This window comes from Chroicocephalus ridibundus, chromosome 2, assembly GCF_963924245.1.
Source record: "Chroicocephalus ridibundus chromosome 2, bChrRid1.1, whole genome shotgun sequence".
NCBI classification, from domain to species: domain Eukaryota; kingdom Metazoa; phylum Chordata; class Aves; order Charadriiformes; family Laridae; genus Chroicocephalus; species Chroicocephalus ridibundus.
The window spans coordinates 146,317,334-146,344,190 of NC_086285.1; positions in this window are offsets into that span (position 1 = coordinate 146,317,334).

Genomic DNA, 26,857 nt, shown 5'->3' on the forward strand with positions numbered 1-26,857 from the left:
TTCTGACCCCCCGCGGGGCCTTGCTGAGCAGCCAGCACTGTTCCCATTGCAGGGCCACGATGTGGGGTGCCAGAGGCCAGGTCCGTGGGTGAGCCCCGGGGTACCGAGGGGATGGGGAGTGTCCTGGTGGCACGGGTTTTCTTGAGGGCCTGCGTGTGCTGAGCGAGGCGTCAAACTGCCCACCAGGAACTTCATGGTCCATGCCAGGAGCCTAATGGCCCCTAGGCCCAGAGCGGGAAGGAGGTTGTGGGTTGGAAAGGAAAGGCCCAGAGAGGAGGGCGCAGGGAGCCTGGCAGTGAGGGCACTGTGTGCTCGGAGGGACTCTGCCGGGCCCTGGCTGGGTGGACATGCAGCCGGGCTCTGCAGATGCAAACTGCCCTTTCGCAAGCCTCTCCCTTGAAAAAGCAAACAGGCATTTCGGCCAGCACCAAACAAACATTGATGAGAATGTGCTGACAGGAGTAGGAAGAGTGTTAAAATAATAAATATTGCTGTTGTTGGAAATGCTTTTTTTTTTGGAAAAAAAAAAGAGTGTTTCCCAAAGGTGTTCAAAGCCTGCACTCACTTGTCCCCTTTTTGAGGAGCTTGCCCCAGCTTGATTCCCTGACTCAAGTCTGCGGTGTCCCAACATCTCATGCTTTCTTCTGGGCTCTGGGATCAGTGCTATCTCACAGAATTAGAAATAAGATGGAGAATAATGAGATGGAGAAAGCACCTTGATATTTTTTTTGAAAATGGTCAAGTAGGATAGAAGGGGTAGGGAGATTTTCTCCTCTGGACTCACATCGAATCTGGCAATGCCACAGAACAGGACCATCTCCAGCGGGAGAGGGAGATTCTCCCCCAGGGGCTTGCTCCAGGCTCTAGTGCCTGTGGGAGACCCTGGTGAGCACTCCACCCTGTCCCTTTTCATTGCCAGGTCTCCCATAAAACCTCGGGCTCTGCTCACGTGCTGGGTTATCATATCCCAGCTGTGGAGCCGTAACTGGGAATCAAGCAGCAGCGGCTTTCTGAGCGACTCCTGCTCGGGTCACAAATACTTGCTTGACTGATTGTTCAAAACAGCTTGTGCAGAAATAGCCACAGTGCAGGATGGACATGTATTTATGTAGACAGAGTCATAAAAATCTGTTGGTAGGGCAGTATCTGGGAATAGCATAGGATGAGTGAGGTGCTTGCTTCTCAGAAAGCTAGAGGAAGTTATGAAAGTATTTGTTTTCTTGACAAGTGACTGTCTGGGCCTGGATTGGTACAGTACCAGAGAAAGTGGCATCAACAGATTCTTCTGCAGATGTGTTGCCTTCTGCCTTGTGCCTCCTAGTCTTGCCTGCATGCCCCTCTCCATCTTTTCCAAGTGCTTCTGGGGTAGCTTTTTGGCATGTTCCTTGTCTTCCTTCTGCCTTGGACTGGTGAAGTGACTGTAGACCTGATAGTGCAATGAAATGACCGGAATGGGGGTTTTGTTTCTAAATCTTCAAAACAACCATCCTGTGTTTTGACTGAATATCAGAAAGGTGCTATTTTAAGCTCCGCATGACAAAGTTGTCTTTTTAAGAATAGAGCTTTTTTTCATTTACCCTTAAAATTGTATCATATAAAGAACGGTTAAGCTTTCTGTGGTGGCATTTTACCTATAGGATTTGTTTATGGATCTCTTACTACCCTTTCTCAGGGCCTAAGATGTATGTTGGGGTTCGTCATAAAGTGTATTTTTGTCCGTGTAAGCTTTGCTCAGCAACTTCTGTTATCTTAGAAAATGATTTAGCAGTGGGGTATTATTTTTTGATTTCTCATCAGTTCTAGTGCCTTCCATTTGCTCCAAGGTTTAATGAATTTCACTCACGTTCCTGTGGAATGTTGCTGGAACGCTTGTGAAGAGAGCTAAAAAAAAGCAAAGTGGGCAATACCGGGTAGAGCAAAGCTCACCAGAATTTACTAGCTGTGTCAGGTGAGAACATCACTGTTGCTTAATTTAAATGTGAAGAATTTAACCTTCCTTTTTAGCTCCCCAGTGATGCTTTGTTGGGGTATACAGATACAGAGGAGTTCATTTTTGAAACAAGCATTGTAATGCTCAGGTTCATAATGTATTCCAATACACAATGCTTCTTCATCTTATCTGTTTTTATTTTTTATCATTATTTTCCACTTTAGGAAGCAATAGGAGGAGAGCTTGGGAGCTGTACTTGAACACAGATGGTATGATGGCACAGCATTTGCTGCAACTTGCTTCAAGTTATGTTACAGAGTTCATTTTTAACATAAGCTTTAAACCTTTATTTTGTAGAAAAGTCTCATTGAAATGGCAACCACCCAAATATAGACTATACATTTTCAGAGGTGCTTGAATATTTTGCGGTAGCATGATGAAAAATTAACTGATACAGGCAAAATAATAATCCTTACAAGTGTGTAAAGAATCCAGATTGGAGCAAATGATAGGTGAAGCATAGGTATGTATTGTTTTTTTGATAACTCCAGGAAATACAGGAGAACCCCTTGTGAAGTAGGCTGCGATACTGTAGGCAGTGTTAATAGTTTTGTGGAAGGAAAACATCAGCCTTTCCATTCACTTCTTGCCATTATTTCTGGTTTTGGAGTGAATGGAACAACCCTAATTGCCACTAACCGTAGTTTTTGTTTGCTAACAGCCCCGTATGTCAATAGACTCTGCACTCCTTCCCCTTTAAGTGGGCTATTTTTGCCAAACACCATTTCCACTCCTCTGGATTTTGTGAACGCTGCCATTTGAAACAGATCCAAGGAATTAGACATTACTCACCTTTGCATATGCCGTCTCTCGAACAGATACTCTCCTGCTGTCTTCTATTCTTATATTTCCTGCATTTCCCCCAGTGTGGAATGTTTTATTTTGTCTTGCCTATTGCAGTTTTGACCAGGGAACTTTGTCTCTTAAAAAGATAGGCTTTAATCAGTTTCCCTTTTCTTCAAATGCATTTTCCCTGCTGCTCTCCACACAGCTTTTTGTTCAATGACTTGCACTTTCACTATCTCAGACTGTCAGGCGTACTTGTCGGCAGCTAGGAGCAAAAACTCATTTGTAGAGTTAGACACATTTGCATATAAAAGTACATATATGTATGTTTATTTACAGTGATTCTTACTTTACTTTCTTACATGAGAGGAAGAAATTGAAGGGGGGGGGGAACGACTCCAGATATCTTGTATTCTCCCTCTAACACAGCATTTAGTTCTTTCTTCTTCCCTCTTTATTCTTCTCCCTCTTGTAAGTGCTTAGTTACTGTTCCATGTGCTTAACTATATTTAATTAAAAGCGGTTGGTAGCAAGGCAGGGTTATCTATGTACTAGAAGAGGATGGCAGTTTTGGGGGGGTTACCCTCACATGGGCCAGGGAAGTCAGTCCAGGAAGTCTGTAGGAATACCTCCTAGAAGATGGCAAATGCCATCAGGACTGGAAGGTGCAGCAGTGGTTCCTTTCGGTGCTAACCAGCCTGCTGCTAGAAAATGGAGATGTTCTGATTGACATTTTGTTTTTCCTGGGAACAGAAAAATGAGGAAAGGCAGCCTAGCAAAGGGCATTTCTCCGGAGACCAGGAGATGATTCTGCAAATCTATGGCCTGCGGGGGGAAAAAAGAAGAGTAGCAGCTCTATCGTGTGCTCTCCTGCTGTCAGGAACTACTTCTCTGAAAGCTGCTTGCTTAAAATCCTGACTGTTGTGGCTTTGTTACATACGTACCTTTCTGTGCTGATTCTCAGGCTACATGATTATCCTGTATAAAGGAGTATTCTTACGCAGCCTTTGTGTGCTTCTGTAGGGCTTTGAGCTTCTTGCGTCACACTTAGCAAAAGCAAGATTGTCAAAGTATTACCATCTTTCTGTAATAAAACATTTATTAACATTCTTAGGAATATGCCCTAGCTGTCTTTATTTCTTTCTTTGTCCACAGCCTGTGATTTACAAGCCAAACTTGAAGCTTTGCACAAGGGAATGAGATCTTCCGTTCCTCTCCTTTACAGTCTGATTGTACTTTTGGATCAGCTGGCACCCTTTGTCCTCAGGACACTCTTGTAGGTTGACCCAACTGAGAAACTAGAGAAGGCTGGATGCATTTTAGGCTTTTCTTTTCTTTTTGTTTCTCCCCGCCCCTCCCCCCCGTGGTCTAAAATGAGTCAGATTCTGACTCTCTGTCAAGTGCCAGTGAGGAAACATATAAATTGTGGATAAAGCTGCTATTTTCCATCCCTGAGTGGAAAGTAGTTAGAGCTGCTGGATCTCGCATGGCCTTTCCCTCTGCCTCTTTGAAGATGTCCTGAGAACCTCCTCGAACCTCCTCACCTGCCTGTCCATAGTCTAGTTTTATAAAAAATGACACATTTAGCTGAAAATCAAAGTACCAGTGAGTCTCACTTAAGTAATTCTGTACCTTGGATTAAAATCCTGAAATGATTTTGGATGTGGACTAGTGTAAATATATATGTTAGAGAGTTAGTGCATGATTGGAAGTGTTCCCAGGATGATTCCTCAGACTTGGCCATCAATAAAATGCAAAGGTCATTTTCACAAAAATAATTTAAAAATGTTTGCAAACATCTTGTCACCAAAGTGACAGGAATCCACAAAGGATGTCAGGATACCCACCAAATAAATGGCATACAAGTGATGAATTGTAAGTTACCATGTTCCCTGATTCTGGAAAAAAAAGTGATGTAAAATGGCAACATCTTTCACAGAACTTGTCACCAAATGACAAAGATAAATCAGCACTGCTGTATACTTCCTACTGACCTTTCTGAGAAAGGAAGCTAAATGCTGTTTTTCCATGTTTACAAAAAGCTCCTGAAAGGTATGGAAGACTGTAAGTTTGCACAGGTGTCACTAAAAAGCTGAATTTAATCTAAAGAACTTTTATTTCTGACATTTAGTGTATGAGATGGGGGAGGACGTCAGGATCTGGCCACACTTGAAGGGCTGCAATAACTTCCAGTAACCAGTTAGCTGGAAGGAGGGTTTGAGAGGTCTGGGTGGCGAAGTTGTGATGTACAAAATGTAGGTCCATATTGAGATCTCAGTGGTTCCTTTCACTGTAGTGTTTGAGTGCGTTGGTGGCATCTGAGCGCCTACGTGTTGAATGTAAAAGTGTGCAAATTCTTGAATTGCTGAGAGCTCGTTTTGAAAACAGGCAACCTGGCATTGCTTCGGGTTTATCTACTTTGCCATGGAAAATTCAGGTTGTTTTTGTGTTGTACCTGAGTTGATTTTACAATATTAGGTGCAAACTCAAAAGCTGCACAGAAGAACAAAGTTCATTGCTCTTGAAAAAGGTTGATTAATCAGACTACTTTGAGATGCAGCTAAGGAGCATTTTAGGGATGCTGTTGCAGTCATCAGAACTGTGAAGAAATCAAATGAAATATCCCCAACCATCAGCAATAAAAAGGAGATTTAACGCAAGTGTTTGAAAACACTAGGCTGGATATAGGCCTGCAAGTGGAATATATATGGTTTATATATTATGATTTTATTATATTCTCATTCCTAACTGATTGCGCAATGCTGAGGTATTTGTGTGTCTTCCAAAGATGTCTTGAAAGAGCTTATCACATGTGTTTTCTTCTCCGTTTCTCCCTGCAGGAAGCAAGATGAATGGTGCCAAAGTGGGCGTACTTTGCCCTGGGATGCAGGAAGGCGGTTGGCCACCCCCTCTGCAGGGAGCACCAGCTGAACCTGTCTCCTCCAGGGCTGGAAGTACAAGTTGGAGTGAATTTAATACTGTGTTGATAAATTAACTGTGCATCGGTCTTATTCTGGGCCTCCACACAGGACTGAATTACACCCTAAATTATTAAATCCTGAGTAATTCTTTTGGTTTATAGATGAAAACAGTACTTTTCTTTTTGCAAACAATGGCCATTGGGATTTGGGAACTTGGAACTCTTTTCAGCTTGTATTCATTTCCGTTATATGTAACTGCTCTTGAGTGAGCAAGATAATACTTAAAAAGTATTACCAGAAAAGACAGGATGTCTTGAAGCAAACTTGAGACTAACATCATTCTATTATACCTACTTTGATTTATTTTTGGACTTATTTTTTATTTATTTGCGCTTACTAGCTAATGTTATTTTAATGTTGATTGTCAGGAAAAAGGCTCTCTAATATCTTGTTTCCAATCAGTTCTGACACTTAATTTCAGAGCTTCTTGTCTTGTATGCATTTATCCTGAGTTTGTCTCTTATTTTTTAAATAATAAATTATTTACCTTCTTTACTTTCTTTAGAAAGATACCATAGGTGTTAGAGTTGAAGGCATCGTAAAAAATGCCAAGGTGCCAGTTACTAGTCTCACAGGGTATGCGCTGAGGTTTTCTGGAGGACCTCAAAAACAAAATAGCGTAGCTGCTATAGGATACATGCAAACTCTCACTATAAACATTTGCCATTAAAAGGATCAATCGGTAACGTATTGAACCTACATTTTTAAAAGGTAATCCAAGGAACAATTAATACAGTAAATTGTGTATTAGATGATCATTTGAAGTTCTACTTAAAAATGGAGTGATACAGCACTTCAAAAGGTCATTTTATGAGATGGTCTAACAAATGACAATTTCTAGAGTAGACAAATCTGTCTCATTAATCTCTTACTGGTATCTGAATGATTCGATAGAGGTATGGATGACTGAGAACTTACTAACATATTCTATCAGATTTTCACAAGCCCTTGTTAAAATTATCACAACAGGCTACTAAATAAATACAGGATGTAGTTTTACAAGGGAAAGTTAGGCCCCTAAATATGTATTTAAGTAACTTTATTAAAGTTATAGGCATTAATAGCATTTCTAACCTTGAAGGTTTTCTTAATGCAGTAGGTACTTAAATTTTCGACTGGTAAAAATGCTCAGTTCCCTTGTTTTTGCTGCTGAGCATGTGCAAAACCATCTTGACAGCTCCAGGCTGCTAAGCCCCAAAGAAATACATAAAATAAGCATTTTCTTGCAAGTTTCCTCTCAACTGCCTGTCAACTTCAGTTTTGCATCCCAGCAACCAATTTCAACTCATTTTATTTTATACTGACTACATTTATCACAATTTATTTTATATTCTTGATAGGATATTGAAAGAGGCTCTCAGGGCCACAGATTGCTGCTGAAATGTTAGACAACATTTGGCATGAACAGGATCAGAAATTAAAAACTGGCATTTTTTAGCCTGGTTGCCTTTGAAATGAGGTTTATGAGATTGTGTTGTTTATCTCTCTGTACATTCAGCAATTCCCCTTAAAAACTTTGGGACCCAATTTCAACTAAATGTGAAAGATGATCTGAAATCTCAAGATAAATAAGGTCTGTGAAGAACTGCAGCTGTACAGAAGACAAAGCGCGTAATTAAATGCCTGGGCTGTGGCAAAGGCAGGTGGAAGCCAGCCTTTATATAGCGGTTGAGAGCCGCCAGCCTGCCCAAATATGCTCAAAGATTTTTGATTGAGCATAGCATGTGCCCTATATGGAGGGTGGGTTTCGGAAGGGAACCCAAGGTTGCTATGGTAGAGGAGATTTTAGGAGGCAAAGAACTTAAGTTCATAAAAACAATCAATCAAACTCTGCCTTGTTTGTTTTATTTCTTGCAGAGCAACTCGATTCTCTTGCCCTGCCTCTTCTTCCTCCTTCCCACCCTGAACACCTTTTTCTCTCCCAGAATCTCCAGAGCCTGTTACTATCTTTGTATTCCCCTTGCTCTCCTGGCTCAGCATCAATTCCTGTAACTTAACCGGCCTAAGAATTCTGTCTGATTTAGTAATGAGGTCTCAGATACACTCTGGTGGGAGCCAGTTAATGGCTGTTTGTTCATCCAAAAAGTTCAACCAGGCTGTTAGGATGTTCTCATGTCAATAGCTGTAACAAAACTAATTGGTACTGACCCCTTTCCATCCTGACTGGAGAATCTCCTGCTTTGGTATTTATTCTCATCAAACTTTTGTGGGTTGTTATTGTGCCCCCCTGCCAGCTACCTGACATTTTAAAACCCAGCTGTTGTGTGGTGGAACTAGCGAATCTACTTTAAAAGAAACTAACTAGAAGTAAGCAAATTATTATTTTTTTTAAAAAATCTACACACACATTTCAAACAGTATATCCAACCCAACATCATATTGTATTTAGAATATTTCTATAAGGAATGAAAGCTTACAACTGTCCCGCAGGATCTGTATTGCTCTAAAAACCCGTGTGAGCGCTGTATATTTTACGAATTATCTTAGCTGGAGAAACGAATTAAAAATGCCTTGTCTCCTTTTTGTCTTTTCTGTCAGGTCCTTCCTCAAGATGGATACCTTATCTAGCATGGAAAGTTTTTGTAGCTCTTCTCTGGTCAATTATCTAAACAGGACACAATTGAGCTGATGTCAAAACAAAGAATAGACACATACATAGTACTGGGCTGTGATAAAAGCTGCTCTTCTGCACAACTTCCCAGCTTGTGAAACCTGTCTGGTTTTGCATAATAGATAAGCCCCAGGAAGTATAAAATTAGTGGGAGTGCTTGCAGTGTGGCCAAGTTACAGTTTTACAGTCGTTTAAAGGTCAGTAGCAAATTGACATCTACACCCAGTCCTGCAGGATAAGGCTCTGTAGGGACAAAGCTCTCAGGCAAACCTCTGCATGATTTGCCTGTGGACATATGGAAAACCTGAGGCCGAAGAAGGGGTTGAGATGTCACTTGCAAGCTGGGGCCAGAGTTACCAAGCCAATTTTTCTTGTCATTTATCTAGGGCAGACTTTGAAACCTAGGCTTCGAGGAAGAATTTTTGAAGCAAAAACTCCAGCCTAAGGTCTCACAGGGCAGGTACTCTTTTTTCCCCCAACTTCTGGATTCTCTGTTTCATAGTACTTAACTTGAAAATGAGGTTTTGATGAGAAGAAGGTTAAACTGCTGAAGGAGACTAACAAGATTATGGATGTTATTATCTCTCAAATAGTTAATGTCTCACTTCTCAGTTAAACATTTATTTTTTTCAAACCTCTCAGGCTTCTGGCTAGGCTAATTAAGAGTGCAACTAGGCTGTAACCAAATGATCTCTATGATAGATAAGCAGTATGCGAGCAGGAGTAATAGCAGTAGACTAACTTCAAAATGCTGTGAGTTCCTCTGAGCTTCACCAACAGATTTGTTGATCAGCTCCAGATTTTACAATGTCATTTTTCTCCTTCTTCTTTAACAGAAAAATTGTCACTAGAACTGCTTACAGCTCAAGCCTGAAAATGCAAAAAGTTGTGTGGAGACAGCAGCGCACAGGCAGACTTGGTAGGCCATGGATTCAGATGCTCACCAGTGCCAATTTCAGAGAAGATGCGTTGCACAAGGAAAGATCGGAACTTAAAAGCAGAGACTGGGTGCTCTCCTATGGAGAATCTGGACGTTTTTGCCCATGTGCAATGATAGGTGAGGGACAAGATTTGGGCAAGAAAAACTAACACACACACATCCCCAAAAATAGCGTAGAAAATGTTCCACCTGCTGTGAAAACAAAAAGGAAGGGTGGTATTAAAAGAAGTCTGAGGAGTATCTAGTTTCAGAATTTGGCTGAAGAAAAAAAAGCAATAAAAACCACTACTACAGATGAAATCCATAGATGGTCTTAAAGGACGGAAAGATGTACTGCATCCTGCAACTGTCGGAAAGCACATGGGGAGGGGAGGTGTTAGTGAGCAGATTTAAGACAAGGTGGAGATTGGGAAGTGTCCAGCTACAGCTATGGCTGATGTTCAGGGAGAAAGTTCTCCAAATGTCCTGAACTCTAGAGAACATGCTTAAATCCACAAGGCAGTGCTGTATAAGCTACAGCTACTCAGCGCTAAACAAGAAGCTCTCCAAACTATTTGTTTTCTCTGTCTGATGTAGATTACTCGTGATGAGACTAACACGGTTGGGAGTTCTCTTACTGATGAAACTTTTAAGCTCTTGGTGCACAGGTACTTGGTCTGCAATACCAAACCTGCCCCTCAAACAGCTGGACGCAAATTTGGGGAAGACCTTTCCTGCAGGTTCTCAGGTAAGAAGCTAGGCTGACATACCTGTACCTCAGCTGTAAAGGATGCCGCTCCTGGCATTCGTGCAGCGTGCCACTCCCAGGACGATTTGCGATTTTGCTAGGCATGTCCTGCCCCTGGCTCACGTGGTCCCTGGCACCGCTCCAACATTCACAGAACAATTTACATCTCCAGCATATCACCTCTCCAAGTAAATAAGGCATAACAGCTCAAAGGATGTTCAGAGGGCTCTTCAATACATTCACTTGGATATACATGGCATTAAAGTGCTCTTTTTCTGTGCCTCGGTGCTTTGCCACCAGCCAAAAATTCTTCCCTCCCTCCCTGCCATGATCTTCCTCCCACAGACCAGCCTTGCTGGTGATTTTGGCCTGCTCCTCCCTTCCCCAGCACTCCCCAGCAAGCTTCTTGCTCTGACAGATTTTCCCTTGGCAACAATAGCTCCTGCTGGGTTCCTCCCAGTCTGTGGTCATGGCTACTGGGGTGTGAAGTGTTCTGCCCACCTGAGTCAGAAATGCTCTGCTGACAGCCTAACAAAGAGCAAGTCATCAGCTGAATGGTACCCAGCCACCGGCACTGTCTCAGCGGAAAGGGCTGGATGTGAGAATACCTGGCCCGAACATTGCAGTCTCTCAAATTATTTTTTCAGCTCTAACAGCCTTCAAACGGCTCCAAATTTATGAATCCATCCTGCACATTATTTAAAAGTGCATTTTCGTCAGAGAAAAAATAAATTGCAAAAATAAAAATGTTCCTCTGCCTAAAACCAAGCCTGTGTTATGTTTTGGGAGTGGAAAAGAATCCCCAAACTAGATTACAAAAATACACAGTAGATTATTTTGATTACAGTTGTTCTAACTGAATATTTTTACAGATCTGAAAATGTTCAAAAGCATTTAAAAGTAAAGGAGGCACTTTTTTTTTTTTTAGTCCTAGGGCTTTAAAATTTAAATTCTGCCTCCATGTTTGCTAGAGATCCTCTTCTCTGCTTCTTTTGTACAGAGCTTCCTGAGTAAGATACTGTTTTTCTTCGTTTTTTTGGGGGGAGTGTCTTAATTTAATTGAATGAACCACTTCCAGAGAAGGCTGGCTGCTGAGCCCATGCCATTGATAGTGCAAACCCAGTGCTGGTGAGAGGTGCGGTACCAGTGGGGCCTTGTTCTGTAACCTAGTGGGGGGCATCTTTGCTGGACCAAGTGCATGCGCTCTTTTCCTGTCACACCTGTGGCGTCTTCCTTACAGCATATGTTTGTTACTGTCAAGTTAATGACCCTGCGCAGTTGGCTGCCTGCAGTGCTGAAGGGAATCTCTTTTATCAGGTTGGGGGGCATTAACATGCAGTTTCCGTGTGGAGATGAAAATGGCAGATTTCTGCACATGTTTGTTTCTTCCTGTCTTTTTTTTATGATGAAGTAAGTCAAGGTCTGATTTTTTATCTATAGGGTGGTTTCGGTCTTTCACCATACTGCTTACTGCTGCAAGGAAGGTGCTGGGGAACCCTGATACTCCTTAGAAAGGTAATCTGAGTTTATTTATTTTACACAGTAATAATCACTGAATAAGGCACAGAAATAGTCGTTAGGGCACAGAGCAGAACCAGATTTCCTCGCCTTTGGCTGCGAGCTCTGGCCACCAGACAAGCAGGTTCAATGTTCTGTCATTAATTTTTGGATAAGTATGACAGATTTTTATCAGGAGCTAAAGGTCCCCTTGAGGAGCCTGAAGAGTGTGCCTGAAGTAACGGGTTTGTCTTCTCTCTGACGCAGGAGTGAATTGAATCTGGGTCCCCCATGTCCTGGGCAAATGCTCTTCCCACTGAAGTGCTGGGTTAAGGTGATGGGTAAGAGAAAGTAGACAATTTTGTTCACTGTTTGAAAGGAAAACATAGAATCATAGAACGGTCTGGGTTGGAAGGGACCTTAAAGATCATCTAGTTCCAACCCCCCTGCCACGGGCAGGGACACCTCCTACTAGACCAGGCTGCCCAAAGCCCCGTCCAGCCTGGCCTGTCCCAAGGATGGGACATCCCCAGATTATCTGGGCAACATGGGACAGTGTCTCACCACCCTCACAGTAAAGAAATTTTTCCTGATATCTAATCTAAATCTCCTCTCTTTCAGTTTAAAACTGTTACCCCTCATCCTATCACTATACTCCCTGATAAAGAGTCTCTCTCCGTCTCTCCTGTAGGCCCCCTTTAGGTACTGGAAGGGGCTATAAGGTCTCCTAGGAGCCTTCTCTCAGCCTGTCTTCATTGGAGAGGAGCTCCAGCCCTCTGATCATCTTTGTGTCCTCTGGACCCGTTCCAACAGGTCCATCTCCTTCCTGTGCTGAGAAACATAGAATCATAGAATCTTCATGGTTGGAATGGACCTTTGAGATCATCGAGTCCAACCATACTCGCACAAAAAAACCCCCTACAATCTCTGCCACATGGTACCTGCTTGCTCTTCTTCCAGCTCCATCTTCAGAAGAAGCACCTGGCTCTCACCCCCTGATGAAGAGAGATCCTTCCCTGCGACCTGGCTGTGGGCACAATGCAGAAGATGCACCACTGGATGCCTCTCCGTAGGCACAGAGCCTGTCCTCTGGGAAGTACCAAAATCTTACCAGAACTTGATATGAGGTGGGTGGGGAGGAACGGGAGGTTTCCATGTTTTACACTGAAACAACACGTGTATTGACAAGCCTCCATGTTCGCAGTCTTTCTTCCTGTGTTCCATATAAACAGGAGTCAGTCCCAGTTAGAAGACAGCTGCGTATGGGATGGGCTGTGTGTTGTTATTGTTATTCCCATAACACTCGCGTGTAAAGATGTCAACCTGTGCTGAGACCCAGTTAGGTTATAAACACAGCAAGCTGGAATCCCTTGGAGAAACAGAAAGATAGATGACTTGCCTGCAGTCAAACATAAGTCAGTGGCAAAAATAGTACCTGGTCTCTGGACTGAAAAACCAACGTGGAATCAACCTGGTTTGTCTTCTGCTTTCTGCAGCTCACAGGCGGATGTGAATATGTTGGGCTGAATTGGGATCTGTTAGATCTAATTGAGCCTTAATTATAATACATTAAACAATTAAAATAATGGAGATCAGGCACAATCAAATTTCAAAACAAAGAGATTTAGCAAGATTAGACTGTTAAAACCGTACAGATGATGCCATTAATTTTGGAGGAGGTCCAACATAAACGATACAATATCTAGCCAGCTGGGAAGACAGCAAACTGGAGGTAATATCAGGTTCCCAGCATGAAGCGTCAGGGGGTAGACGGATTTTCTCCTTACATTTTACAGCTTTATTTTTAGACAAGAGCAAAATGCTGAACATATCAAAACATGTATATGTGTGGCATGCACATATAGCATAGGTGTGATGCCTCTAAGTCATACAAATTTGTGGACTTCAAGGAGGCAGGGAGTTCACAGCTTGAAATGCTTGGTGAATTATATACACTACTGTACTTCCCATTTATGTTTTTAAGAGTTATTCTGTTATTTATAGTAACTTTAGCACTGAGGAAGCTGGCTTTGACTGACAGCTCCAGGAGCAGAAGTTGTTCTTTGTCCATAAAACAGGTACAGCACTTCAGGAGATGAGAGGGGGCTTTGGGCCCCACGCTCGTTCCTTTCCTGGCCTCTCCAGGGGTCTCGTCATCACTGTTATCAACAGTAATGCATTTATGACACTTCGTCATTTGTGAGAAGAACCTGCTGTGTTGTTCACATGAAGCCAGGCTCCCCCGCAGGAAACCCAGAGCTGGTGGAAGGTCCTGGAGCCCGGACACAAAGCTATGTGGGGGGGAAGTGCTGCAAAACACCCCAAAGCTGTTTGTTGGAGGCAGAGCGTGGGGAAGGACAATATGTAACAGCTGATAACGGAAAAGTAGGTAAATGTGACCAAAAGCCTGGCCTGCAGTTCACAGGTAAAATGATTTTACCAGAAAAGGAAATTATTTTTAAAGAGCCAAAGAACAAAGACATTTGAGACCTCCTCTGGGAAATAAGGATGAGCAATCTAAACTGTGGGTTTTCTTTGTATAATCGAACACTGTATTCCTGGAGGGATCTTTTTATTTGGTTCTTTGGTCTCTCTGATTCCTCTCGACAATGTACACAAGCAGCAGTACAGAAAATAGAGATAGTCAGAGAGAGATAACACTGTACCGAGAGAATTTAATTAATAAGTCCTTGTGGGACTGTGGGGGACTGTGAAAAGAATGGAGGAAGATGAGCAAAAAGAAATCTTCCTAATGTCTAAATGTATTAAATATTTAATTGAAAGAAAGCAAAAGAGGCACCAAAAGGAGTTTATAATTCTTGGAAAACCTAAAAAAGAATATTAGGCAATATATTCTCTTTTCTCCTTCAATTTTGCTTTAAACAAACTTAGTACTGCAACACTTTCAAGGAGGAGAATTTGGGTTTAGGATTTAGCAACAGACATCTGAAGACCTCAAAAAAAGCAAGGGACTGGGTAAACAGAACCAAAGGAGAGACTCACTCTCTTTTTCAACAACCACCACCTTTTACAGTTCTTCAGGATCCACATGTGAAGTCCTGCATGGCCGGATGCCACACACACCGAGACGCAAATGCTGGACACCCATTGCTGCGCAGCAGGCAGCAGATAGACAACAGCAATGCTGCTGAATTTCAGGCTGACCCAGGAATGAAGGATTTTTGGCATACTGATCTTGACCTCTGTCTTCTGTCCTGTCAGCTGTTACTTCCCAGTGCCCTTGGGCTGGCTGAATTTGCTCTTGCTGATGGCCTTTATATAGTTCCCTGCCTTGGTACCCATGTTGAAGCTGGGCTTTTAGGTCTTTGGGTAGATCTTGGAATTGCAAATTAAAATCACATATCCCTGCTTTTATTAGAAGCTTTGCTGATGTCCAGAAGTTGCTGGAAGCCCGATATTCTCCACCATTTACTGGCTGTGAGCTATGTAGATACTCATATTTTTAATTTCCTTTCATTTAGATGTGTGTGCAGGACCTCTGTCATGATCAGCAGGGAACTCTCCCCTGGGTACAGAGAGGCAATTCGGCATCTGTGCCAACCCTGGCTTGTAAAAGCCTGGCAGCTCTCGACAAACAAAGCCTAGAAATGTTGCTATTAAAAGCATTTATTGAATAAATCCATATGCGACAAAATGATAGCTGCAAAAAGCAGTGGAATTGTTTTTTAATGGATAAATCTTATTTGAAAGGTAAAGCTGAGCTGCAAAAGCTCAGAGAACAGTCACCTGAGGATAGAGCTTTGAGCAATGTGGGAAAAATTAGAACCACTATGAACAATATAGAGGATAATAGATTTGAGAACATGTCTGCTTTGAGTGGGAGCTTTTATGTAAAGAAAAGAGAGGATAAGCCTGGATTTAACTTCGGCATTTGAACACTCTCATAAATAGAGATAGAAGAACAAACCCTCATTCCCTTTAGCAAGCCTGCAGCAGGCAGAAACGAGAGGAGACCTGTTGTTCCACGTAGGGGTCGGCAGACTGCAAAGGGGGATGGTGGGCAAGATCTGACCTCCCAGCGAGCCACACAACTGAGCTGCAAGGTGCCCCCGTCGCACCTTGGCTGCGTGTCCCACCAGCTCGGTGTCCTGTGCACAGCCTGTGTGTTTCAAGGGAGGCAGGGTGCTGAGCTCGGCTGGTTGGTGTCTCCCTTGGCGGGGGGAGCAGAGGAGCAGCGGTTGTGTAAAGGCTGTTGCAACAACTGAAGAGCAGCTCTGCTGGAAATTCAAAATTGCCATGGGAGAGGATCCTGGTTTTGTGTCTCTCTGCTTAAAGTGTCTCTGCTTTGGCCTTGCTTGGGTGATCAGAACTGACTCTAGACAGCAAAAAAGGAAGAAGAAAAAAGAAAAAAGTCATTCCTTAAAAAGAGGCATCTGGGCAGTATTTAGCTATAAAAATAAACCAGCATTTGCTATCTGAATTGTTTCTTAGGACACTGAAAAGAATCTGTTATGACGGGCTTCAGGCAGGTGATCGCTGGGGGCAGATATTTCCTGGTGAGGGATGGGGAGCCCTTTGTTGGAACTGGCAGAGGCAGATGTGGTGACCTAGAGGTGCAAAATAGCCTCTCCTGGAATGAGAGGTCTCCGGCAAGGACAGACAGCTCCCGTGGCTGCTGCTGACATACCTGAATGCAGTATGGGAACACTCAAATGAAGTCAGGAATTTCTTGGCACACATAATGTCCACATTAGAGAAATGTTTTACATTATTTGAGGGATGGTCTGTCTTGTCCAGCCTCTTCAAAGAGATTATTGGAGAAACTATGAAAACCACATATCAGGATTGTAAAAGTTTACTGGGAGATCAGATAGATAGAAATGAAAGGGAGGACAGAAAAATGTTATGGAACAATGAAAACAAATAACATCTGAAAACATAACATCGGAACTGATCCTGCAGAGAACTCCAAGACATGCAGACTCATATTTAAGAAGATATTTGGGAGATAATGAATTCAATCTAGCAAGGAACAGATTTTTCAAAATCAGACATAGGAAAACAGTCAGAAGCACCTACTATGTTGGGAATATTACACATGCAGGTGCAAGTGCTCGATTTAGAAATTAGTCTCTGACATTCCTGCTCACAGTCTAGGAGGAAGTGAATGTTTGTGTGGACCTATTGCTGTAAATCAGTCTCATCACCTATGAATATCTTGCTTTTGGAAATGTCAATATTTTCTGGGGAAAAAAAAAAAGTTCTCTCTTCAGTTTCTTCCCAAAATAGGATGCCTAATGTTGGTAAAGTTGTAGACCTTGTATTTCAAGATAGATCTACACTGGCTTTTCTGTAATAGCAGTTTCCCCATGTATTTCTTCCCAAAGTGTTTGTGGTAGAGCTGTGATATATCATCAAAGAATGTCAGGTGCTCTGTGCTTGTAAACCATCTTCTTGTTAGAAAACATCTTACTGAAAAATGAACCATTTTCCAAAATTGAGGCTATTTGAACTTTCAGAAGTGTCTGGGATCCTTAATTTCTACCTTACTCTTAAAAAAAAAGACGACTAAAAGAAAAAAACATAGTTCAACAGCTTATCCAGGGGAGAATAGGTAGAAAACAGAGAACAGAAGCACATCGCATTTAATTCACATGTAAAATCCCCCCTTGCATTACAAGTGAGACAGAGTACCACTGCTATATTCCAGCCCCCAGCTAAAAGTAGCTGGAATTCCATGTAAGTAAAGCCCAGCTTTGCTGTCTTGTCTTCTTTCCTCCTTTGTCTGATGCTCTGCTCCCTGCCAACCCCAGCCACCCCATGATGGTTTATTTCTCTGGAGGAGGGGCCTTAACTCCAGACATCTTGCAAAATGCTTGCTGTGTGGGTTACCAGCACTGGGAAGAGTAAGATGGCTGTGTGATAGAATAGAATTAGAATAGAATAGAATAGTTCAGTTGTAAAGGACCTACAATGGTCATCTAGTCCAATTAGATATTAGATATTAGCCAAGCCTTCTGCAAGGGACCGGTCTCACAGCTGCAGCATCTGGCAGAGCACAGATAGCCAGAGCAGCAGTTGCTCTTAGGGGTGAAGGGAGGGCCCCATCCTGCAACAGCACTTCTGTCTTCACCCTTCCTATCTCCGCAGTAGAGGCAGCGGTAACAAGCCTGGTTTTCCGTCACAGTGCTGCCCTTCCTTCCCCTTTCCTGCGGCAGGAGCAACCCAGCCCTGGCCCCTTGTCCTCAGGATGGCAATATTCAGTGCCACCGGCTCTTCTGAGGAGCCGTTGGCTGGCTCTGCCTTGAGTTCCCCATAGCAGAGGGCTACAGTTGAAGCTGGGGTCTCACAGCAGTCCGTGGGTCTAAGGCAGTCCACAGGAAAGGTATGAATGTGTCCCTCATGTGAGTTCTTAGGGAAAAGTCAGATGCTTCAGCTAAATTAGGATTCAGAGCTTGCAATCAGGTTTCGCACCAGCAGAATAGCCTGACGGTTAAGGCAAGGTCAGTGAATCCGGAGAGCTCGCCCATCTCAGCCTGCAGGGATTTGGATGCACACATCCTTTGGGAATATCGTAACCACCAAACTGCGCTGCCGCCCATCTAACAAAACCGGACGTCTTCACTGCAGGACTTGCTGAGGAGCTGCTGCCTCATCCTCGCGGCCCTTCGCTGCATCTTTCTGAGGGAATTTCAGCAATTTGCTCCAGCCTTGAACCTGTACTATGAACTAGAGAAAGCACTGGACTTGGATGCCTTTGAAATCACTTTGAGCCTTGCATTGCTCTATTTCTCCCAACAATTCCCATTTGTATACTGTGACATTTAAGTCTCCCAGCCCCTCGGAGCAGAACGGCTGGGCAATTATAAACCACATTTGTTGTTCAGCTTGCGCCCCCCTCCCGTGAACTGAACCGTGAAAACGGAGCTCAGGCCAGCTCTGCTCTTGTGACCAGGCAGCACCATTTATAAAGCTCCGGGATGAGACTTCATGGCTCATCCACAGTGATGGATGCAGAACTCCTGCAGGTGGATAAGGCTTGATATTCAAATAGTCGAGCTGATCTCCAGATTCTTCCTTCCACAAGGCCGAAAAAGCCTCTCAACAGAGAAGGGCTGAGCTGAATTTCCCATCCAAAAATCCTGCTTGGATCTTTGTGTGCAGACTCCCTTTCTTCTTGGCCTCTTCACAATGGAGGGCGCCGTATAAACGTTATTTATCAACCTCCTTGGGAATGGAGTGTGACCAGTTATAATAATCCCTTGTATTTCTTAAACACCTTATACCTGATTTCCTAGCCCTTGGCAAATGTTATGACTTCAGCCTCATGGTGTCTGAAGGTAAGTGCTGTTTTCCATGGATAATGGGTGGGAAACTGAGGCGCAAAGGTTTTAAATGGCCACTGGGATCTCTAACTGTCGTGTGAAGTGGATCCAGATGCGAGGCATTCCCAGCCTCAGGTCTGTGCCAGCCCTCTAATAACAGGGCCAGCAGGAAGAGATGAGTATGAAGGATTCTGCCATCCCCATATTAGCACAATTTGCCAGCTTTTTTCCATGGATACAGGGAGCTCTAAACAGGACTGATGGGTCGCGGGGGCTTGAGCCTCTATCACCTTCCAGCACTGTTGCTCTGGGGCAGTGGCTGCTGGCAGAGCTGGGTGCTCAGGTAGGGACAAACGATACAAACAACCATCGCAGAATTGCCCAATGTTGTCTGTCAAGAGGCCTCGACATGACCCAGAAGATGCACTTCTGACAGAGCCAATTCCTTTTCAACCACAAAGGCATCCTTCCTTCCCCGTGCCTCTCTGTTGCTTGTTTCGATAGCTGTGGTATGTTTCCAACATGAAATAAACACACATAATATAATTTCCCCCCGCCCAGCTCTTGAGTTTATCTAACCCAAACATTTTTAGGAGCTGGATAATAGAGCAGAATGCCAGCCTCAAAATCATAACTTTTAAAGTTGGGTGAAAAATTAAAACAAATTAAAAATAGATATTAAATTTGAGAGAGGCTGAAAAAGTTCTGTTGGAACTTGGAGGAGTTTCAATGTTATTTTTAACTGTAGACATTTAGCTCTTATGGGAAACAAAACTTAGAAGGACAGATATAATTAGGTCAGATATTGAGAAACTTATTATGCTTTGCTACAGATGATCCCAGGAGAATGTAACTTAAGCCCTCTTTTTGTATTAAGATTCAATCATGGTTCTTCACTTTTTAATGTAAAATAAAGTAGGATAGAAATATGCTTTGTATTACTAACTGCTTCAGCATGTGAAGCAATGAATGTTTGACAAGAAATCTGAAGACAGAAGGCAAGTTTTTTATTTCATTTTGTACCAAAATACATAACATTATGCTAGCATCTGTGCCTGCTTTTGTTCACTGTGTAGATACAGTTGATTTACTGACGATACCGGTGTCTCCTGGGATTATCTGATGCTTGGCATCTCCGAAGCACCGCTGTGCAAATATTAACTGTGCCTTGCAGCATGATTGCAGCATAGACATTATTCATATTACAAGTGGGGAAACTGAGGCAAAGAGCGCCAGTTGCTAGATCAGCACCGAGTCTGTTTCACAGCCACAGTCAGGACTCAAGAACTCCTGCCTTCTGCTCCCACTGCCTCTGCAGAGAGATCCACCTTCCCACGAGAAGTGTGCATTTCATACATAACCAGAGGAGAAAAGCCTTTATCAAAAGAAGAAATGAGCCAGTAGGTGGCTGATAGAGAGTACTGTTAACACATGGATCTGTCATTACTCATAGCATTTATCATGTCTGTTACTGCGAGGCACACTGTTCTTTAAAGTAGGTGTCTAATTTGAGGGATACTGGTTTTCCTAGCAGCTACAGCGATCTGGGGAGGGAGACTTGGTGAGTTGCCTGAAGTGGGATTTTGCACACCATTCATTGTAAAGGCTGCTCAGAGAGAGGTGGAAGTGGACTGGAGTCATGCTGGGCAGGTCCTGGATACCAAGTTTTCCTGGCACAGCCCCACTGGCTCAGGAGTAGGAAAAACAATATTCTCACTGACAAAGATTTGCCGGCACCTCTCCTGGAACCCACAGCCAAAGCAGACACAAGACATACAGGCCATATCTAGCCTTTTGGCTAGATAGCTTGAATTTTTCAGGGAGATGTTTTAACTGTATCAGCAACAGGTCTTCATTGCCAGTATAAAATGCTTCCCTAGCCCGCAGGGGATTTGTGGGTGTCAGCAAAACTTATATAGAGTAGGATCAAAATGCAAATTTTTACAATGACTGGAGTATGAAGTTTGGGTCAGACCCTTCATTATAGTTGAATGAAATAGGAGGAGTCTCTTCTTGCTGCTAGGCCAGGAGCGGTGGTAAATCTGAAGAACAGATTTATCTTGAATTCATCTTGAATGTGAAGCGAAGATTAGCCAGACGCAGTGGCAGGACCATCTAGACCTAAGCACATTCAAGACAAGTTAATCCAACTGGTGTTAACATGGAGCAAGACTCCATAACTGACATGGCCCTGGAGGAACATAAGACAAGCCAGGAAACAGAATACATTAATATTTCTCATAATATGTTTGAGAAGCGTAGCGGAAAGGAGAGCACATAAGTTCATATGGTAAGGAAAAAACTCATGCTTGGCCTATAAGAAATCTTGATCAAGACAAAGTGGTGGAAGGTAACTGGCTCCTGTTCTGCCTTGGAAACCGTGTATTTGTGGCAATGTGAGAGTGTCATCCATCCCACTGTTGCCAATATTCAGAAGGTTACTCGCTTTCTATACTTGTAGATGGTTGAGATTGCAGTCAAAGATTCCCTGTTTACCACAGGAGGTGTTAAGGTTGATGAGGTGTTCATAATTATTGCTAATGACTACAAGGTAGTAATATTGCTCTTCACCTTCAAGGTAATAAGTGGCATCAAGCTATGGCAATAATTTCCTGGAATAAACACTGTACTCTTACTTTCTAATGTAAATTGCACTCTTATTGATGCAATAAACTGCAACTGTTTCTTCAGGCTGTGGAACACTTCCAGTAAGTGATAAAAGCCTCAGTCGTGTAATTCTGTTGGGTGCGAGTTCCTCACAGTGCTTTCTTGCTGAGCTTGCAATAGGGGCTGTGTAAAAGAAACATATTCCCTGTCTGTAGCATATGAAATGCACAGGAAGTGTGTGTTTTTCCATGTGGTTCAAGTAGAGTTTGGTTGTTGTCTTTCAAACATGCCACTTCCTACATGCAATGGCAGAATCTCACTGCCCTGAGAAACTCAAATCAGCTGAGTTGTAACTCAAGGCCCAGAGGTAGCCAAAATAGGGAACTATCTTGGATAGCCTCTTAGGGATAACGCTTCTTGGTAGTGTCCAGACAGTAAATTGACTTGCATTAAAGCTTATTAAGATTATTACTGTCTGAGAATACATGTGCGTTCCTATGCTGAGTAACTCTGCAGCCACATTTCTACAGTTCTTTCTTACCCGCTGCTTCTCCGCATTTCTGTTAAACTCTCAGTCATCTGTCAAGTCTGTCTCAAGCCCTGTCAAGCCTTGTAAAGTTCTCCTGAGAGAGTAAATTTCCTTACTTAAGGTACATTGGCTAAAGAAGTTTGGTTGGGGTTTTTTTGTTTGATTTGGGCTTGTTTTATTTTTTTGCTGAGGGAGCTAGTTTAACTTTTCTCGGTCTAAAAAAACCTATCCCAACAAAATTACTTTTTTGTTTCTGTACCGAGTCAACTTTTCCCAGCATACAAATATAATTTGGATGTGTAATGTTGCACAGTAACAACTGGTGTAGCAGTAACAGCTCTCTCCTGACACAATGGCCGAGCTCTGAATTTGACATTTGAGTGTTCCCTGCTGTAGGCAATAGCACCTGCATCTCTAGAGTAGTGGCACGGGAGCAGGCTATGCAGAAAGTAAACTCTGCTTTGGATTTTTAGGATGCTCAGCTAAAAGATATTACCAGGCAAACATGGAACTTCATCCCCAGGCTTTGGGAGGTGAAACTGTGAATTCCTTTTAATCCTTGAAACATCATATTTCTCTGTTAGTATTCGAGGCAACCAGTAGGATGGCTACTTGCCTTTTCTATTTTTCGGAGGAAAGCAAAACCAAATTCTTCCTGGTTTGATACCAGAGAGACACTGTCTACTTGAAACAGAGCCAGCTTTTGAAAATGAGTTAAAAGTCATCTCCTTGCCAATTTTTGTGGGTGTTCATCCTGCTTGGGTAGCAAGAAAAATCCTGCAGGGAATCTCATGAATGTCAGTGCAAGCAGGTAATGAAGAGCTAAGCCCCTGCTAAATTTCTTTCTTCCTTCCTTTGAGGAGGAGGAGGAGAGGGGAAGGCAGATGGTAATTCTTCGCTGGAGCACTGTGCGTATGTCTGTTTTTGAAGCTTTACCTCTATAGAATTGATGTATTTGACTAAAGAATTATATCCTTGCTGCAGAAAACAGGAGCAAGACATCCAGCATGTTCCCTGACTGCATTCCTCTGAGCCAGGGGAAAAGTACTATGGGAAGCAGGGAGAGGAGTGGATGGGAGCCGCTCACTGCAGAGAGCACTCCCAGCTAGAGGAGAAAATGTCAGGACCGCTGCCAACATGCCAAGTGAAAGGTGTTGGGGAGACTTGTTCACATTTACCAAATTGATGTGATTTATTGTGCTTTTCCTTCTTCCCCCTCTAAAGAAGTTACATCTATTCAAATACATTTTTTACTTTATTGCTTACAGTTGGAGGTATTTCACACAATAAGGCCCAGGTAATATAGTGCAGTTTCCCAGCTTTTTCCATGGAAGCTCAAAATAATGCTCAAGTGCTTTTTTTGCAAAGACCCTCTAAAAATTGAACCCAACCCCTGCTTCATCAGTCCAGTTTGTGGCAGAACAGTGGGAAAGCCTGTCTCAACTGGGACTTTACAGCTATACTAAAATACATCTTTTTCACAATAAAGACATAGCCTAGGACTATGGCTTCTCAGGGGAAAAAAAAAGTGTTTAAACCACTGTTAAAGTAATTTTTGTACATTAGTCTCTTATCTCGTTCCAGGGAAGACAAAGCAGTGCATCCTCTTAAGTCCCAGGGAAATATTTCCAAAATTTGGGGGGCATAAAGTATTTCTAGTTCAGCCAGCTGGGGAGTTTGGAGTCCACCACACTGTGGGGAGGAGAGGATGTTAAAAACATATTTAATTCTATGTTGAATGCACTGAATTGTATTCATTTCAGCAGTCACCTTTCTGAAAATATTTTATTCCAACACGTTCAAAATAAAACCTTTGTTTTTTCACATCGAAGAGCCTTTTCCCATGTTTAATTCAGTAAAAATCAGCCTATCCCCCCAAATAAAACATAACCCCTTTTGCCCTCGTGCCTTTGGTTCCCATATTTTGTTTCTTTGCTGGTTTTCCACTTCAGACAAAGGGTCAACAAGATCCAATCCAATCCACAGGTGTTACAGATCTTTATTTTGTCAGGTGAATGTGAAATACTGTTAATTTGTGAAGTTGAGCAAAATGGAGGATTTTTGCCTGTACCGGCCTGGCAACACCACTGTCCTCACCAGGACAAGTTCTCTGGAGCAGAAAGCTTGCAGTCAGGGGTGGACTCAGGAAGCCCTAATTAGCACCTGAGCTGGGTGCTGGTTAATTGGGTTATTTGGCAATCTGAGCTTTGAAGCACAGGGCTGGCCCTGAGAGCGAGGCCTGGTGGGGCACAGGTGGGTCCAGCCACCATTGCTGCCCAAGGACAGGAGGGAGGGCAGGGCCCCACCGCCATCTTAGGGCAGTGCCAGTGGGTGCCAGGACATGGCAGGCTGGGCTGGTGACCAAAGTGGCTCCTCTTGGCAAGGGGAGAAGTTCCTGGAGGGGGAGGAGGTGGCAGCCGTCCTGTTTCTGGGAGGAGAAAGGCACCGAGCAGCATGGATCGACACAGCTGGGCTGAGGGAGGCGAGAAGCCTCAGGGTTTTTTTAGCGGAAGCAGGAAGGACCTGGTGGTGAGGAACAATGGCTGCGGGGGTCAGAGGCCTCTGGGGGGCAGAGGCAAGTGTCTGTCTTGCTTGTTTAAATGGCCTTGGCACGTGCGTGAGGACCTCTCCTTCGCAACTCCTCATACGTATGGGAGCAAGAAGTAAAACAACTGTTTTTGAATTTCTGACATGCACACAGACAAAATCAGTTAAAATGCTAGCAGGATGCTGCTTCTTCCTCCTCTCCTCTGCCTCATGGAGAGGCAGGCGTTATGTTTACATGGTAGGAACATGCAGAGGCTGTAAGGTTCATCACCCGCGGCACTGGGTTAATGGAAAATAATGCCAGCGGGTGTCACTTCCATGGGATGCTCCATGAACATGCAGCAGAACCATGGCATGCGCACTAAGGAGAATTTTATCCTAAGTAAGCAAACAGGAGTTTAATGAAGAGCATGATCATTACGTGGAAGGTGTCCCTGCCCATGGCACGGACGTTGGAACTAGATGATCTTTAAGGTCCCTTCCAACTCTAACCATTCTATGATGATACTTGGGTGCTATTGTTGTCAGGTGAGGTGTATTAGTGAGTGTCTAACAGTCCAGACAATCACCAGAATCTGATTTCAGAAAAGATCTGATGCTTACCACTGCAGAAGATATACATGGCACTGGAAAAAGGTGGGCAGACAATGCCTTCAAGGTGGGGTTTGTATCAGTTCGACTGCCCTGCTTCTGTCCTGCAGCAGACAGCCGGGAGGGATGGAGGTGGAGGCCAAAGGTACACTACTGCCAGGCTGTTCGAGGAAATGGTCAACATGAAGTTTCGATTAAAGGCCATAGAGAATAACCTTTCTTTGTATCCCTGGTGCTTAAGTATAATGTAGAATACTTGAGTGAAATTTGGCTAAACCAATACCAGGCAACATTTGTCTTTAGAATCATAGAATCATAGAATGTGTTGGGTTGGAAGGGACCTTTAAAGGTCACCTAGTCCAACCCCCCTGCAGTAAGCAGGGACATCTTCAACTAGATAGGTTGCTCAGAGCCTCATCAAGCCTGCCCTGGAATGACTCCAGGGACGGGGCCTCCACCACCTCTCTGGGCAACCTGTTCCAGTGTCTCACCACCCTCATTGTAAAGAACTTCTTCCTAATGTCTAATCTAAACCCACCCTGCTCTAGTTTAAAACCATTGCCCCTCGTCCTATCACTACATACCCTTGCAAACAGCCCCTCCCCAGCTTTCCTGTAGGCCCCCTTCAGGTACTGGAAGGCTGCTATAAGGTCTCCCTGGAGCCTTCTCTTCTCCAGGCTGAAGAACCCCAACTCTCTCAGCCTGTCCTCAGAGGAGAGGTGCTCCAGCCCTCTGATCATCTTCGTGACCCTCCTCTGGACCCACTCCAACAGGCAGAGAGAGGGGGAAGAAGCACTACAAGTTTTTATGTCATTTTGGACAAAGATAAGCCATACATTGAGATCTACTGGTGAAACTAGATTGCATCTGTGCTGGTGTGGAAAATTACGTAGATGTTTCTGGGCTGGGAACCATCTCCTTTGAACTACCCTGCACCACATTATGCCTTTCAGGTGGTGGAGAGCACCCGTGAGCTTCCCAGCCCCTGTGCTGGAGCCAGGCATGGTGCAGCTGAAGGGGACACAGGCAGGGTTGAGCCATCTTTGGTGTGAGACCCAGGAGGAACGAAATGGTTTGAAGCCACCTTTTCATGCACCTTCACCTTGCTCGCTTATTCTACTCTGAGCCAAGGACATGAAAGGTGAAGAAAAGAAGACGTCTCATTGTCTCAGATTTATGAAGTCAAAACAAGAATTATTTAATTCTGACTATTCTGCAATAGTTTACTTCTGCTTTTGTGTGTATTATACTGCATACAAAGTCTGCAAAATCCTTACCTGTTTCTTTCTGTTGGACATAGCTAAAGAAGACACAGGGAAATCCCAATGAATCAACATGCAGCTACCTTGACCCATTGCTTCCGCTGAGATGTCGGCAACACGCAGCAGTTGTGGAATGCCTATCCCACTTTACATTCAACCCCTAGCTTATTCTGGAATAACTTTCATGTGTAGACAAGCCAGGGCAAGGCTGCAGTGCTAACCACCCTGTCTTTCTGTCTTCAGGAATTCTCCCATGGGAAGGCAATGCTTTATTTCCTCTTTAAAGCAGCGATTCGTCCCAGGATCTTCCACAGCTGCACAAAACGGGGGAGACGACACAAGGATTTGTGCAAAATGAGATGGGCTGGATTGTGAATAAGCAAAACAAACCCCCTTTGTGTGAAGGTCCCACCTACCATTGTAAGGTGGATCCAAACCAGAACACTGAATGAGGCTCGTCTGTAATGCCAGGGAAATTGAAATCCAGGTCCAACTTAGAAACC